Source organism: Oncorhynchus clarkii, chromosome 16 (assembly GCF_045791955.1).
Source record: "Oncorhynchus clarkii lewisi isolate Uvic-CL-2024 chromosome 16, UVic_Ocla_1.0, whole genome shotgun sequence".
Taxonomy (NCBI): Eukaryota; Metazoa; Chordata; class Actinopteri; order Salmoniformes; family Salmonidae; genus Oncorhynchus; species Oncorhynchus clarkii.
This window is the reverse complement of record NC_092162.1, coordinates 13,852,789-13,871,394: the sequence shown is the minus strand read 5'-3', so window position 1 is coordinate 13,871,394 and position 18,606 is coordinate 13,852,789. Positions and strand designations below refer to the sequence as shown.

At 43.3% G+C, this 18,606-nt stretch overlaps 1 protein-coding gene across 1 annotated transcript in view; it reads left to right on the top strand.

Annotated features, from left to right (window-relative positions):
* Positions 1-18,606, top strand: part of LOC139367462 (glutamate receptor, ionotropic, delta 1b) — a 382,576-nt gene that overhangs the window by 182,102 nt on the left and 181,868 nt on the right. The gene's annotated exons all lie outside the window — the stretch shown is intronic.

Below are 18,606 nucleotides of genomic sequence, written 5' to 3'. Positions count from 1 at the left end.
AGAGCAACGGATTAGAAATGGTTATTATGTCTTCTTGTGTTGTGCTTCTTAATTTGTTGTTTTAGTAAATGCGGCATCTTAATATTTCTATATTTAGAGGAGGACGCATAATGTCTTCCTGTTCTTCAGGAAAACAAACATTCAGGTGGACATTATGAAAGGAAATTGCACAACACTACTTCACAAGGTAAAATCATAACAGAGCACAATAGATGGTTGTCACCAAACCATCTGACTCAACAAATGATTTTTAGCATACACAGGCATGTACAAGCCAGCTTTTTCCTCCCCATCACTCTATCCAGCCCCAGCCTCAACAATATCACTCCCTTTGATGAGCAAATGCATTAAATAAGTGAGGGGAGACGAAGAAAGCACATTTATTCAAATTAAGTCCTTTAAGTTTATTAGGAGCAGATGGGGTCTGGGTTTGGGTGTCTAGGCCTGGCTCCAGCATGGCCCAGGCCTGACAGCTGAGTGATGATGATTAAGGAGAGACCTTGGATTGCATTGCTGCTTCCATCCCGTCTCCCCCCTGCCTCCCTTGCCTCCCCAGCCCCTCTCTCAACCTCCGTGCTCATTTTCCCTTTCATTCTGTCTGTCTTTCATCCCCTCTCTCTCTTCGCCTTCCACTGTAATTCGCTTTCTGTCTGTGTGTGTTTATCTTTCTCTGTGTTTGTTTTGCTGTCATACTCTCTCTCATTCTCTTTCTCAGTCACTTCGTCATGGAAACCCTGTTTCGCCTCATAAAGTACAGACAATTCCCTCTTTGCTGGTTTGCTTACAAAAGGACAAAAGGGCAAATCCCTCTACCCGTTTTAGAGATATGTACACTGATGCTGCTGGAAATGCAGAAATAGCATTTCAGTTATTTTTTTAAAACTTCAGTCCCACAAACAGTGTGGAGTAGACTGTTTTTGGTTGGCACATGGTTGGTAAACTGCTGAAACAATGTTTACTGCTCTGCTATCGCCATCATAGCTAACTGTGAAACCTTTTTGGTTATACCACACACGAGACTTGCTACATAGCACTGCTCTCAACAGTATTGTGCAAAATAACCTCGTTAGAAATGAATGAATGAATTAACAAACATGCCCCACTCTGCCTCCCCATCTCTCAACTTCTCAGCTCTCCAGCCTCACCCAGGAATGTGGCACTTCTTTACCCTACTCCTATCTGACTACAGGGTCATTGGCTGGGCTATGAAATGCCATTATACTGTTGGAGGTGTTGAGACTCAGGATTTAGACGGCGGGTCTCTATAGAATGAAGAGATGTGACGAGGTGGGGGGGACGACGACACACCACAGCTATAGTCCACTGAATTGATTTGCCGGGTACATTGATCTGCTCCGTCTGTCACACAGTGCTCCGCCGAATGTTCCGCCAAGCATGAGACAACAGTCGGGCCACATCAAATATGGACTCCCAATCACAGACAGGGTTGGAGCTGGACTGGCTCCAGTGTTGACTGGGATGGTGTCCCAAATAACGCCCTACCCCATGTATAGTGCACTACTTTAGACCAGGGTCCATAGGGCTTTGGTCAAAAGAGAGAGTAGTGTTCCACTTACGATGCATCCTGGGACCTCCTGTTTTCACCTGCAACAATAAGAGCCACCTGACAGCCAGCTGGAACGAAAGCCTCCTGATTTTGTACAAATATATATAATGTAAAAGGGAGTATGAGGTGAGAAGCAACGCGGGCTGAATGATTTTGTTTTGACTCACAGGGTTCTGATGTGACTACACATTGCTACACATGGGTTGCTGCATTCCTTTCTGCCTGATAGTTTCCAATGCTGTCTGGAGCTAACATACTGGAGTAGCCATATCATTAGGTTTGGGTTATAAAGGGTCATTTCAATAGTATTTAATATATTATTATGTTGGTGAGGGGTCATTTATAGGGGGTCAGATTTAATTGCTTGAGTGGATATCCAGGGTCAGGGTTCGCCACAATAATATTTTCATAATCACTATCAGAGTTAACATGCATTAGCCTATGATGACACTGGACACTGCCTTGAATGCAGGGCATTCAAGTTGAACACCAGTTCAACGCCCCCTGTGGCTGACCTGATCTGCTCACTTAGCCTCTTAGCGCTAGCTTAAGCCATTAATTTCTTTCTGACCTTCATCATTTTGTTTATACATGTATTTTCCCAGTCTAGGCGTTTGGTCCGCAGCAATTTCATTATATTTAGTGGTGTAGCTTTACGAAATCACAAGCCATAAAGTGAGGGGGGTTGATTACTGTCCCACTTTTTTATACCCACTGTCATGATATTAATGCCAGCCTTAGTATAAATAAACCAATATCAGCCTGCGGAGGTGACTTCATTTATGTGTGGCCCGAAATCAGCTGAGTCACTCCCAGGAACTGCTCATTCAAAAAGCTTCTATTACTTTTACAGCACCCTCACCACTCACTGTGTCATTCAAATGGTGTGATGGTATTATCGAGATACCCTCCAGAATACAGGAGCCTCCTGAGCCCAGGCAGATTTATTTACACAAACAGTTCCCCCAGGAGTGCATGGCTAGGCTTTCAGAGTGGAGCAACTGAGGACAACTCCACTCACAAATCAGTCACTCTTACTATCCGTCCGAGACATGTAATAAAGTGTTATCAATTACTAAGTTCCATCTTGTAGTTCCTGTCTGCTATATTCAACAACGTTCAGTTAAACAAGTGAACTCCGCGATGGCTTATTTAAAGGCAGTGATTGCGTAAGCCGGGCGAGAACGCTTAAAACAAGGATATACCCTGAACCCATACTAGAAAGAGTCCCATATTTACAGAGCATTAGTGCTTAAATAAATGGTTACTGTGGCCTATCATCTTAAGCTCGCCCACTTGGCTGTATTTGCTTGTGGCTTTACTGGCCTATGACTCCTGATAAACGCCATCAGTTCAGTCAAGGACTTTGAACGTGCATGTGAAGGATGGGGAGTTGGAGGGAGATAGAGGAGGCTCATTTGAACTGGATGTTTTGTAAATCCCTGCGTGACTTCGGCTGAGTCTCCGCGGGCTTTATATAATGCTGAGTAATTCCCGGAGCTGCTTGATGCTCTGAGACAGGTCGCTCCAGGAGAGGCCAACAGAAGGCACCTCACATCACAGTTCCAGTCTATCCTCCAGCAGCTCCAAAAAAGCCCGCAAGCCCCTCGCCTCTGGAAGGCAGATTAGCCGACACCTGTGTGGGATCACAGGGAGCGCCGCCTGCGTTAGTGCCGCTCTAGCATGGCGCCACATTTGGATCATCTGACGTTTTGTAAATGTACATAACATAGTGGATTAACTCTGGGAATGGTGTGAACCGCTGGGGGAACAGAGGAGAAGAGAGGAAGTGGTGGATCAAAAGGAGGTTGATTATCATCAATAGTCAGATGCCACATTACAGATGTGCCTATGGCGGCGGGTGCTTTTGTGTTGTTTTTTCCATTGTTTGTAGTGTAGGGCTGTTTGCATTGATTTAATACCGCTCATCTTTCATCTGTATAACAGAGCTTCCTGAAAAAGCTCATTCTGATTTAATCCAGCCAGACTGAATGTCAATTTTTACTGCCAGCTGTTTATGAAAAGTGTCAGTAATTTTGACTTACTTAATAGTGGGCGGCAGGTAGCCTAGTGGTTAGAGCGTTGGGCCAGTAACTGACAGGTTGCTATATTGAATCCCCGAGCTGACAAGGTAAAAATCTGTCGTTCTGCCCCTGAACAAAGCAGTTAACCCACTGTTTCTAGACCGTCATTGTAATGAAGAAGTTGTTCTTATCTGACGTGCCTAGTTAAATAAAGGTTACGTTTTTAAAAAATGGAACAGTCATGGAAAAAGTACTCAACGGTCATACTTGAGTAAGAGTAAAGATACCTTAATGGAAAATGACTCAAATGAATGTGAAAGTCACCCAGTAAAATATTACTTGAGTAAAAGACTAAAAGTATCTGCTTCTATATGTACTTAAGTACACGGGTGAAAAAACTACTCAATTAAAATAAAGAAAAACCCTTGAATGAGTAGGTGTGTCTTTTGACTGGTACATTCTCCCACATTTCTGGTTGGCAACACAGGGAACCCAAAGATGTGCAAAAAACGGTTGTATTACTACAGAAAGTATTACCTCTTTTTGACAGGAACTATTTCCCTTTTTATTTGATGTTACAGACAAAGTAGGAAAAACAATAATAGCATAATGCTATGTTTACATGCTACATTCCTCAGCACTCCTATTCTGTGAGTTTGTGTTGCCTATCACTTTGCGGCTGAGTTGTTGTTGCTCCTAGACGTTTCCACTTCACATTAACAACAAGTACAGTTGACTGGGGCAGTTCTAGCAGGGCAGAAATTTGATGAACTGACTTGTTGGAAAGGTGGCATCCTATGACGGTGCCACTTTGGAAGTCTGAGTTCTTCAGTAAGGCCATTCTACTACCATTGTTTTTTCTATGGAGATTACATGGCTGTGTGCTAGAGTTTACACACCTGTCAGCAAAGGGTGTGGCTGAAATAGACCAATCCACTAATTTGAAGGAGTGTCCACTTACTTTTATATATATAGTGTATTCAGGGCTGCATTAACTGAGACAAAAACGTTAACACGGTCTCATTTACACTAAGCCATTGCCATACAACAAAATCACAGTCACAGTGAGCCAGCAGAAAATGCCAGTCTGATAATTATGTTCCTGTCTTACAATGTCTGAGTCTTGTTGTTCAATGTACCAGTATTGTAAACTCTGCAAAAAAACATCCCTTTTTCAGGACCCTTTCTTTGAAAGATAATTTGTAAAAATCCAAATAACTTCACAGATCTTCATTGTAAAGGGTTTAAACACTGTTTCGCATGCTTGTTCAATGAACCATAAACAATTAATGAACATGCACCTGTGGAAAGGTCATTAAGACACTAACAGCTTACAGACGGTAGGCAATTAAAGTCACAGTTATGAAAACTTAGGGCACTAAAGAGGCCTTTCTACTGACTCTGAAAATCACCAAAAGAAAGATGCCCAGGGTCCCTGCTCATCTGTGTGAACGTGCCTTAGGCATGCTGCAAGGAGGCACGAGGACTGCAGATGTGACAAGGGCAATAAATTGCAATGTTCTTACTGTGAGATGCCTAAGACAGAGCTACAGGGAGACAGGACGGACAGCTGATTGTCCTCGCAGTGGCAGACCACATGTAACAACACCTGCACAGGATCGGTACATCTGAACATCACACCTGCGGGACAGGTACAGAATGGCAACAACAACTGCCCGAGTTACACCAGGAACGCACAATCCCTCCATCAGTGCTCAGACTGTCCGCAATAGGCTGAGAGAGGCTGAACTGAGGGCTTGTAGGCCAGTTGTAAGTCAGGTCCTCACCAGACATCAGCGGAAACAACGTTGCCTATGGGCACAAACCCACCGTCACTGGACCAGACAGGACTGGCAAAAAGTGCTCTTCACTGACGAGTCTCGGATTTGCATTTATCGTCGAAGGAATGAGCTTTACACCAAGGCTTGTACTCTGGAGTGGGATCACTTTGGAGGTGGATGGCCCGTCATGGTCTGGGGCGGTGTGTCACAGCGTCATCAGACTGAGCTTGTTGTCATTGCAGGCAATCTCAACGCTGTGTATTACAGGGAAGACATCCTCCTCCCTCATGTGGTACACTTCCTGCAGGTTCATCCTGACATGATCCTCCAGCAGGACAATGCCACCACCCATACTGCTCGTTCTGCGCATGATTTCCTGCAAGACAAGGACATCAGTGTTCTGCCATGGACAGCAAAGAGCCCGGATCTCGATCCCATTGAGCACGTCTGGGACCTGTTGGATTGGAGGGTGGGGGCTAGGTTCATTCCCCCCAGAAATGTCTAGGAACTTGCAGGTGAATTGGTGGAAGAATGGAGTAACATCTCACAGCAAGAACGGGCAAATCTGGTGCAGTCCATGAGGAGGAGATGCACTGCAGTACTTAATGCAGCTGGTGGCCACACCAGATACTAACTGTTACTTTTGATTTTGATTTTGACCCCCCCCCCCCCCCTTTGTTCAGGGACACATTATTCCATTCACATGTCTGTGGAACTTGTTCAGTTTATGTTTCAGTTGTTGAATCTTGTTATGTTCATACAAGTATTTACACATGCTAAGTTTGCTGAAAATAAACGCAGTTGACAGTGAGAGGACGTTTATTTTTTTGCTGAGTTTGTTCATTCTTTAGGAGGCACAGTAAAGACATTACTTGACAAAGACATACAATAGCCTAAATGGTACATTTTGTACTTAAATAGCTCCTCTTCAGTCAAAGCTGTACTGTTAGAAGAGTCAACGGCGTCACCGGCTTCCTTCTGCCAATTGTATTCAATGCACCTTTTTCTTTGACCGTCTTTGCCTTTGAGACAAAGGGAATCATGATGACAACTTCTACACCGTGTTTCAGGGTAGCTCCTCATCAGTGCCTGGACTTCACACAAGGCCAGCTGATGATGAATCCTTGGGGGATGTCATTGAGAAGAGCCTTCATGGTCGTCGGATTTGCGGCGCCAATTTGTTGTCGCTAATTAAGCATTCAACTGGGCCTGCGAGTGACATTGTCTAGACACCTGCAGCAGCTCCAATATTTGGGCTTTTTTATTTTCTTACGATTGATGCTTTGATGTTGCCTCCAATTAAAGTCCTTAATTGGCCAGTAATCTTCACTAAGGGAAGTGGATGTAGCGGGGGTAGGGACTCGGTGAGACGTTGTGTGTTAATGACTACGTCCCCTTCTTAATCTCTACCCACCACACTCACCTGGGGCCCTCACCGTGTGATGTGGACGGTCTGGGAGACTGGAGTTTGCGAGGGCGATGGGAGTGCTATGAGAGAGTGATAGAGATGTAGATATGGGGAGGAAGAGAGAGAGAGATTGGGGAGGTAGAGAGAGGGGTAGAAAGAGATGGGGTAACTGGAGAGAGAGGGGAAAGAGAAAGAGGGATCACCATTCATCTCACTTTCATTTGTTATTTTCCTCTCTCATTCCATCCTACCTACCTCCCTCCCTCCCTCGCTCCCTCCCTCTCTCCATCCATCCCTCCCTCCCCTACCTTTCTATCTCTCTCTCTGTCTCTTCAAATCCCAAGGGGTCTGTTGCTAGGCTCTGACATCCTTATCTTCTCTATCTCTTCTTTTAGAACTGGGGCTGTGATCTTAAACATCTTTGTTCCATCAAAGGTGTGATATAATATAATCAGATATGATAGGAAGGCTATTTTCGCCTGGCTGGACCTGGGGTAGATGACGACATTGCTATGATTGATCCCCCTGCACCCCTGTCCGTCGGCCCTTGGTCTGTTCTGCTGCTCTGCAGACACTCCACAGCCATAAAAAGTTGAGCGGAAAATCGTGCCTGGTGCGAAACACACTTTGACATTTGTCTTCATTAACTGTTTTTGTGTTGTGGTGTTATTTACTCCTCTACGAATTGGGCAGATTCCTTGCAATGTCTGTCTTTTCATGACCTATCCCGCATGGCCAATAAATATGACCAAGATAAAGCATCATTGGAGTGTTCAGGTATGCACCCCAGGTCCAAACCATTCAGATCGCATCTAATGTACAGATGTCGGATCTTAACTTGATACCATGTACAGCAGGAAATGCAAACTTGTTGTATCGTCAATGTTTATTAAAACTTCTTTGGGATAGGTGGGACATTAGCGTCTCACCTGGCCAACATCCGGTGAAATTGCGCAAAATTCAAATTAAATTACTATAAATATTAAACTTTCATGAAATCACTATTGCAATAAATCAAAATATAGTTTAACTTGTTGTTAATCCAGCCAAGGTGTCAGACTTCAAAAAGGCTTTACAGCGAAAGCAAACCATGCTGAGGACAGTGTCCAGCACACAAATGCATAACAAATCATTTTCAACCAGGGAGTTGCGACACGAAAGTCAGAAATAGCAATATAATATATGCCTTACCTTTGAAAATCTTCTTCTGTTGGCACTCCAAAATGTCCCAGTTACATTACAAATGGTCCTTTGTTCCCAGTTTAGCTGGCATGCTTCAGTCAATAATCCATTCGGTTTCCCTCTTTCAAAATGCATACAAAGTGAATCCCAAACGTTACCAATAAATTTATCCAAACAAGTCAATCAACGTTTATAATCAATCCTTAGGTACCCTAATACGCAAATAAACAATACAATTTAAAACAGAGAATTGTTGTCTTTACCGGAGATAAACAAAAAGAACTCGCTGTCTCTGCCATGTGCTTGGAAACTACAGCCAAAATGGGAGCCACTTAGAAAAACTACAACTTCGCCCCAATTTCTCCAAAAACCAGCCTGAAACAGTTTACTTGGGCATGCTTTTCATCCGGACGTCAAAATACCGCCCCCTATACCAAATAAGTTTTAAAAAGGCTTCTAAAGTTAGTAATGTCCACTTAAAAATGTCAGACTTGATTTGACCTAACTAAAAATGTGTCAACACCCAGATAATGTTCCATTAATTATAATCCACACAATAATTCACATTTCCTGTTGCAGGATTAGTTTCTGCTGTAAGAACCTGGTAACAAAGATCTTACACCCGTAAAGTAATTTAATGCATTAGATTGTAGACTATAGCATAGTATGCACCTAACACATACACTGAGTGTACAACACATTAGGAACACCTGCTTATTACATGACATAGACTGACCAAGTGAATCAAGGTGAACGCTATGATCCCTTATTGATGTCACCTGTTAAATCCACTTAATCTCTGGCGCCGACCCAGGACATTGGATCTAATCCCAGAGGCCGATTCAAAACAACGTCGCCACAGAAGAGGTAGACAGAGTGGCCTCCTGGTCAGGCTTTGAAGGCGTGCACACTCTCCTCCACTTCTGAGTATACTACTCGCCAATGTCCAGTCTCTAGACAACAAGGTGGACGAAAATAGGTTAAGGGTTGCCTCCAGAGAGACATCAGAGATTGTAACATTTTCTGTTTCACGGAAACATGGCTATCTGGATATGTTGTTGGAGTCAGTACAGCCACCGGGCTTCTTCATGCATCGCACCGACAGAAATAAACATCTCTCTGGGAAGAAGAAGGGCAGGTGTGTATGCTTCATGATTAACGACTCATGGTGTAATCATAACAACATACAGGAACTCAAGTCCTTCTTTTCACCTGACCTAGGATTCCGTACAATCAAATGCCGACCATATTATCTCCCAAAAGAATTATTATCAGTTATCATCATAGCTGTGTATATAACCCCTCAAGCAGATACCACGACGGCCCTCAAGGAACTTCACTGGACTCAATGTAAACTGGAAACCATATATCCTGAGGCTGCATTTATTGTAGCTGGGGATTTTAACAAAGAAAATTTGAGCACAAGCATGTCGATTGCAGCACTCACGCAGGCAAAATGCTGGACCGCTGCTAATCTAACCTCCGCGATGCATACAAGGCCCTCCCTCGCACTCCATCATCCTACTGTCCTATAGCCAGAAATTCAAACAGGATGTACCCGTGACTAGAACCATTCAACGCTGGTCTGACCAATCAGAATCCACTCTTCAAGATTGTTTTGATCACGCGGACTCGGTGAGTGAGTTTATAAGGAAGTGCATTGGAGATGTTGTACCCACTGTGACTATTACAACCTACCCTAACCAAAAACCATGGATAGATGGCGGCATTCGCGCAAAACTGAAAGTGCGAACCTCTGCGTTTATCCGGACGAATATGGCCGAATTTAAAGAGTGTAAGGCAATCAAACAAGTGAAATGCCAGTATAGGGACAAAGTAGAGTCACAATTCAACGGCTCAGACACGAGACGTACAGTGGGGACAACAAGTATTTGATACACTGCCGATTTTGCAGGTTTTCCTACCTACAAAGTATGCAGAGGTCTGTCATTTTTTATTATAGGTACACTTCAACTGTAAGAGACGGAATCTAAAACAAAAATCCAGAAAATCACATTGTATGATTTCTAAGTAATTAATTTCCATTTTATTGCATGACAAGTATTTATAACCTTTGTTTGCAATTACAGAGAACATATGTTTCCTGTAGTTCTTGACCAGGTTTGCACACACTGCAGCAGGGATTTTGGCACACTCCTCCATACAGACCTTCTTCAGACCCTTCAGGTTTCAGGGCTGTCGCTGGGCAATACGGACTTTCAGCTCCCTCCAAAGGTCCGGACAACAGGCCCTCCGATTTGACACACTGAACTCTGTCTGAGAAGTAGTTGGTGAACCAGACGAGGCAGTCATTTGAGAAACCAAGTCTGTTGAATCTTTTCATAAGAATACAGCGATTGACAGAGTCTAAAGCCTTGGCCAGGTTGATGAATGCAGCTGCACAGTATTGTCTCTTATCGATGGCGTTTATGCTATCATTTAGGACCTTGAGCATGGCTGAGGTTCACCCATGACCAGCTCGGAAACCAGATTGCATAGCGGTGAAGGTACGGTGGGATTCGAAATGGTTGGTGATCTGTTTGTTAACTTAGCTTTCGAAGACCTTAGAAAGGCAGGGTAGGATGGATATAGGTCTGTAGCAATTTGGGTCTAGAGTGTCTCCCCCATTGAAGAGAGGGATGACCGCGGCAGTTTTCCAATCTTTGGGGGTCTCAGACGATACGAAAGAGAGGTTGAACAGGCTAGTAATAGGGGTTGCAACAATTTGGGCGGATCATTTTAGAAAGAGAGGGTCCAGATGCTGTTCATTGATTACAGCTCAGCATTCAACATCGTAGTACCCTCAAAGCTCATCATTAAGCTGGAGGCCCTGGGTCTCAACCCCGCCCTGTGCAATTGGGTCCATTACTTTTTTACGGGCCGCCCCCCAGGTGGGGAAGGTAGGAAACAACATCTCCACTTCGCTGACCCTCAACACAAGGGTGCGTGCTCAGCCCCCTCCTGTACTCCCTGTTCACCCATGACTGCGTGGCCATGCACGCCTACAACTCAATCATAAAGTTTGCAGACGACACAACAGTAGTGGGCTTGATTACCAACAATGACGAGAAAGGCAGGAGGTGAGGGCACTCAGAGAGTAGTGTCAGGAAAACAACCTCTCACTCAACATTAACAAAACAAAAGAGATGATTGTGGACTTCAGGAAACAGCAGAGGGAGCAGCTCCCTATCCACATCGAAGGGATAGTAGTGAAGAAGGTGGAAAGTTTTCTGTTCCTCAGCGTACACATCCCAGACAAACTGAAATGGTCCACCCAAACAGACAGTGTGGTGAAGAAGGTACAACAGCGCCTCTTCAACCTCAGGAGGATGAAGAAATTTGGCTTGTCATCTTAAACCCTGACACAATTTTACAGATACACAATTGAGAGCATCCTGTCGAGCTGTATCACCGCCTGGTACGGCACCTGCACCTCCCTCAACCGCAAGGCTCTCCAGAGGGTGGTGCGGTCTGCACAATGCATCACAGAGGGCAAACTACCTGCCCTCCAGGACATACAGCACCTGATGTCACAGGAAGGCCAAAAAGATCATCAAGGACAACAACCACTCGATCCACTGCCTGTTCACCCCGCTACCATCCAGAAGGTGAGGTCAGTACAGGTTCACCAAAGCTGGGACCTAGAGACTGAAAAACAGCTTGTATCTCAAGGCTAACAGACTGCTAAACAGCAATCACTAACTCAGAGAGGCTGCTCTCTACATAGAGATTCACTAGTCACTTTAAACAATGCCACTTTAATAATGTTTACATATCTTACATTACTTATCTCATATGTATATACTATATCTTATACCATCTATTTCATCTTGCCTATGACGCTCAGCTATCGCTCATCCATATGTACATATTCTTATTCTATCCCTTTAGATTTGTGTGTATTAGGTAGAATTGTTAGATTACTTGTTCGATATTACTGCACTGTCGGAACTAGAAGCACAAGCATTTCGCTACACTCGCATTAAGATCTGCTAACCATGTGTATGTGACCAATCAAATTTGATTTGATTTGAAGGGAAGGAGCCAGGGTAAAATTATTTTTAAGCCTTGAGACGATTGAGACTTGAACTGTGTATGTGTGCAATTCAGAGGGCGAATGGACAAGACAAAATATTTAAGTGCCTTTGAATGGGGTATGGTTTGTATATGTCAAGAACTGCAACACTACTAGGTTTTTCACACTCAACAGTTTCCTGTGTGTTTCAAGAATGTGCCACCACCAAAAGGACATCCAGCCTACTTGACATCCACTGTGGGAAGCAATGGAGTCAACATTGGACCAGTATCCCTATGGAACACTTTCGACACCTTCTGGAGTCCATGCCTCGATGAATTGAGACTGTTTTGAGGGCAAAAGGGAGTACAACTCAATATAAGGATGGTGTTCCTAATGTTTTGTACACACAGTGTACATCTCAACCAGTGGAGGCTGCTGAGGCGAGGACGGCTCATAATAATGGCTGGAACGGAATAAATGGAATGGCATCAAACATGGAAACCATGTTTGATGTTGTTGATACCTTTCCACTTATTTCCGCTCCAGCCAATACCACGTGCCCGTCCTCCCCAATTAAGGTGCCACCAACCTACTGTGATCTCAACACATCATACCGACCCCTTGCTCTTTGGGTAATCACTCTGCATCAAAGGAACTGTACCTTTGCTGCTAATAGAGTAGCGTCTGAACGGTGAGCTCAGCTTTGACAGCAGCCTAAAACCCTTCAGTCTCTTCCCCCTCGTCTTGCCTCACCTCAGACAGGAATGCGGATGGAGGGGGAAGGCACCAACAGCACCAGCAGCACCAGCAGTGGCCATGATAAATGACACTTCTCTCTTTGCTCCCCTAGCTCCTGAGGATCCAGACATTTGCCTTTGACAACGAGGTGTGTTTTTCAGCCAATCCCATCACAATGCTCTTGGGGGAGAATGGGCAGATTATGCTGAGCTTCTCCATGTGCTCATTGGTAGGGGCCAGGAAATTAGACTGGTATTAGATGCACGATTGCTTTTCGCTCTTTACTCTGAAGCTTGAGTTCTTTTTTCCATCTGCCTCCTTTGACGCCTTCACTTAAGCGCTGCGTGAAACAGTGGGGGTGAGAAGTCATTTGAAAGCAGCCGCCGTCTCGTGCGTCCTTCTGAGATGTGCTTACCAAGACACTGTGAAAATTCGTAGGTCTTATTTGTGAAGTGGTTGTACAATCGGGATTTGCGACAACTCCATCAGGCTTACATTGCATGATATGATCGGCCAGTGAGTCAGTTGAGACTGAAGTGTGTTTCAGCAGTATACTTGTAATGTTCATCTCAGCAGATGCTGTAAAATCCTGGAAAGGTACTTCATGTCATGAGATTAACGAAGGGATATTTTGAAGAGATGGATAATGATAGTAGAAAATGAAGCTATACCTGTCCCATCCTCTCCTCCTCTCCATACTGTGGAGTATAGAGCCTGGAGGAGGGATGAGCGTGGAGATTCTCTCCTGGAGCTGAGAAGCGGAGGTGATGTGTCGCCAGTGCTCTAGGCAAATTAAGTGAATGTCAAATATCTCCAGTCTTTGGGTCTAGGAAAGTTATTAACTGGCTGGCTAGCCATCCGCACACCTACCTAGGACATCCTGGCCTGGCCCCGCTCTATACAGGCCAGAACTAACAGCAGCAGGGAGGAAAAGTGACCTCACCTCTACATCCAGAGTATTGTGGATTGACATCCAACCATGGGGGTTTGAAATACCTCTGCTCAGCTATGAACTCTTTGAGATGCTGATCATGTCATGTTATAGGTGGCATTCTATCAGGCTGCTCTAAGAATAACTCTACCTGTCATTTGTCCTTCTTCTGGTTCCCCTCTCCACCTCCTCTCTTCCTCACTTAGCTCAGTTGTTCGAATACTTCAGAAATGCATCCTTCCTTCCTGCCCTTCTTGAGATAAGCGCTGATCGATAAGTGAGTGGATAGGTGGAAACAAGGTTACCAACGTATTACTTCCACCAATCCAACCAATCCAGGTCTGTGATTACTTCAAGGAAGCTAGGAAGGAAGGATGCATTTCTGAAGTATTCAAACAGGGCCAGTGTCTTTGAGCTGATAGTCAGCCCACTCTGGTGCCTGTCCATGGTCCTGAACACACTGCCGTTCAGCAGATGGCCTGCTGCTGGCTCACTGGTCCATGTGATGGTCTTTGGCATCAAAGTCCCCCCTCCCATCTGCTCATCTCCTCTCCTCCACTCACAGTCCCTGCCCATGTTGGCCCCCAGAGTGGGAGATGTTAACTGCTGGCCCCTGTCCCTGTTGGCCCCCCAGAGTGTGAGATGTTGACTGCTGGTCCCTGTCCCTGGAGACAAGTATCAGTGGTAGGATCTCAAGGGGAATACATATACTGCATTTTATAGAAAGGATATGTGTTTCAGTCATCAATCCATGACCCATGAGAAGAAAACATGCAGAAAGGTTTTACAATGCAAAAAAGAACGATAGCTATAGCAGTTAGGAATTTGATTGTAGAATGGTTTTCAAATCGCTCTCCTGAAATAGGTATTTTGTGATGCAGTTCCAGAGAAATGGATATTCCCTTCTTCTAGCACAGACGACAGTATGGATGACAAATTTCCATGCATTGCACATTGCAGGAGTCCATGCTGGGAACATGGCTGCCACCACAGGAACCTCCATTCCCAGCAGTTTCCATTAAAACCATAGTAAGTCATTGTAACTGGTCTGTTGTTCACCAGAGGGAATTGTTGGGAAACAAAATGGAGCCCAGGGAGGAAGATACATAATGAGTTCGATTTTCTACTCAAGCTGTGATGAACTGAGGATGTTGTGTAGTTAATGGTCTCCTATGCTCCGCCGCTGGTCACTACACACACTTACCCACACTGTACCTGAGTGCTAACTGGTGTCACAGTGGGAGAGATCACACAAGCATTTCACTACACTCGCAATAACATCTGCTAGCCATGTGTTGGTGACCATTAACATTTGATTAGATTTTTACCTATTTTAATGGGATGTCTGTTCATCTCTATCCAGATCTGTGGTAACATACTGTATGGCTCTAAGTGATTATAGTAGCTGCTTTCTCACCCTTGTACTTGGAGTCACAAAGGGTTGCTCATGAAGTGTATTTATTTCACACCCCTCTGGTGAACCGTTAAAGGCCCAGTGCAATCAAAAACATAATTTACTGTGCTTTGTATATATATTTCCACACTATGAGCTTAGAATTATACTGTGTAATTGTGATAATTATGATAATGCCCTTTTAGTTTAAGAGCTGTTGGAAAAGACTGTGTGAAATGTCTACCTGTTTTGGTGTGATGGAGTTATTACTTAATTGGTCAATAAGAAAGAGAGTTCCAAACCTCTCTACCAATAACAGCTACTTTTCAGTTTTCCCCTCCCCACTCAGACCACTCCCAGACAGTCCTTGCTAAAGTCTTGCTTGAGAAATTGCTCTTTGCTAACAAGCTGTTTTTGTTTCTTTTTGACCATTTTAATTGAAAATAGTCACAGTATGGTACTTGATTTTTTTTTACAAAGAAATGATCTGATTTGAGAATTGTTTCTAAAAACGGCTGCATTGGACCTTTAAACATTCAAGACCAGAATGGTGTGTTTTCTTGGAAAACAGCAATATTATTCGAAAAGTACATGCAGTATTTAACATGTTTTGAATTTTGTCAACACTATAGTGATATGCAGACTTTATATGACTGGTGAAGAGTTATTTTTTGGGTGTGAACATTTGTACTTTTAAACAAAGTATGACGTGTCCGAAAACATTGCCTTGACTGAGTTCATTTTCATTTGAAAAGATAGTTATTTGAAATACACAAGTAAAAAAATTGTCACGCCCTGGCCTTAGTTATCTTTGTTTTCTTTATTATTTTGGTTAAGTCAGGGTGTGACATGGGGGATTTATGTGTTTTGTCTAGTCTAGGGTTTTTTGTATGTTTATGGGGCTGTTTCCTTTCTAGGTAGTTTGTATGTCTATGGTTGCCTAGATTGGTTCTCAATTAGAGGCAGCTGTCTATCGTTGTCTCTGATTGGGAACCATATTTAGGCAGCCATATTCTGTGGGTACTTTGTGGGTGGCTGTCTTCTGTCTTTGTGTCATTGCACCAGATAGGACTGTTTTGGTTTTCACATTTGTTATTTTGTAGTGTTCTCGTGTATGGTCTTGATTAAACATGTTGAACTCATTTTGGTCCTCTTCTCCTTCAACGGAAGAAAACCGCTACAAAAATAATAATCTGTGGTCCTTGACAGTTAGACTTTTTGGTCCATTGTTACCGTGGTTACAGCAGATAACTTATTGGAGCGGTAGACATGTAAAAGCTCTAATCAGCACGTCCAGTTGACAGATGTTAAAGTTATACTCACATTAAAATCTCTTTAAAGCCATCTCTTAGCTTCACTGTCAGATTGATCAGTTAAAATCAATAAATCACTCAGCCACTACTTGAATTTAAGCAATATGTATTAGTACCAGAAGAAAATCTGGTGATAATTGTACCCGTTATGATAGGTCCTACATTACAATGTACTAAATGCATTTTACATGCTGATCTAGGAGCAGGTACCCCTCATCCATGTAATCTTCTTCATTGTGCTCAAACATACAATACTGATTCCAAATCAGCACTTCTTCTCTGAGACACTAGATACAGCCCCATGGTCCAATGTCTAGGCTTAAGAGAGGTTGGTTAAAGTGGGTATGTCTGCACGCTCAAGGTTGTGTTTTTAAATCACTAAATACCCACTGTAAATTAAGCACGGACACCCTCGTCCTTCCCTGTGGTCTTATTCATAAACAGACAGGCATTAGCCTAGCATCTGCTTAACCAAAACACCACTCACGCTCATTAGCATAGCATTAGCCTTCTTTCCCCCTCTCTCCTCCTTTCCTCTCCTTCTCTCTCTTACCTGATGCACTATAATGCACAGATAAAAGGGATGCTAGCTTCTTTTAGTTTCCCTTCCACTTAATTGGATAATTCTCTACACAGGTATTCTCAAACAGTACCCTCGGTGGATCCTGTTATTCCTGTTTACTCTGGATGGAATAGTGTTATTTCTGTCCCATGGAGAAAGTGGAGTAGCTATGATCTACGATTTGGCTCACCATGTTTGATTCCTGATCTAGGGTTCATCCTTGGGTGGCAGGGTAGCCTAGTGGTTAGAGTGTTGGACTAGTAACCAAAAGGTTGCAAGATCAAGTCCCCGAGCTGACAATGTACAAATCTGTCTATCTGTTCCTGAACAAGGCCACTTTTCCAAGTCCGTCATTGAAAATAAGAATTTGTTCTTAACTGACTTGCCTAGTTAAATGTAGGTTAAAAAAAATCCAAGGCAACTTCTCTCCAGTAGTTGATCTGTTTGAGGCTCCCATGCAACCTGCGCCATAACACTTTGATCCTAGTTCAGATTGTACCCCAGATCAAGAACCAGTTTGCCTGACCAGCCATGTGAAAGAAAGAGAAGCACTGAGCATTAAGTTAAAACAAATAAAAAATACATTCACTTTTTTATTATTTTATTAAATGTTTTATTGTTGGACATAATAAAACACCAGGAAAACATCTCCAAATGATTTTAATTTAAGAAATATGTTCCCAAGTATAATAGAGAGACACGTGATCATATACAAATGTAAACAAGGTTTGAAATGAATATGTGTTAGTCAAACATGATTTTTGTTTGGGTTTCTTGCAGTCAATTTTCAGTCTACAAATGATTTGTCATTATGTTGACATTTTAGCAGACATTCTTATCCAGAGCGACTTACATGAGCAACAAGGGTTTAAGTGCCTTGCTCAGGGGCACATCTACAGATTTTTCACCTAGTCAGCTTGCGGATTCACACCAGTGACCTTTTGATTACAGGCCAGGGCGCCTCTCATAACCTTTAGGCTATATGCCGACCCTGCATCTTCTAGCCCCCCGACCATCCGCTCATGAAAAGTGAGCATGGATCAACAGCATTGTAGTTACTCCACAATACTAACCTAAATGACAGAGTGGAAAGAAGGAAGACCTGTGCAGAATACAAATATTGTAAAACATGCATCCTGTTTGCAATTAGGCACTAAAGTAAAATATTAAGAAATTAACTTTATGTCCTGAATACAAAGCTTAATGTTGGGGGCAAATCCAATACAAAACATTACTGAGTCCATGCTTGAAAACTCTTCAGATTTTCAAGCATGGTGGAGGCTGCATCATGTTATGAGTATGCTTGTCATCCGTTTTTTAGGATAAAAAGAAACCGAATTAGAGCTTAGCACAGTGCAAAGTCCTAGAGGAAAACCTGATTCAAATCTGTTTTCTAACTGGCACTGGGAGAAAAATTCACCATTCAGCAGGAAAATAACCAAAACCACAAGGCCAAATCTACACTGGACTTGCTTACCAAGATGACATTGAATGTTCCTGAGTGGCCTAGTTACAGTTTTGACTTAAATCGCCTCAAAAATCTAGCGCAAAATTTGAAAATGGCTGTCTAGCAATGATCAACAACCAACTTAACAGAGCTTTAAATTTGTTTTTATTAAAATGTTATTACACAGGGGATAATGGGGAAGATATGTGACACCTGGAGGGGGGTGGAGACAATCACAAAGA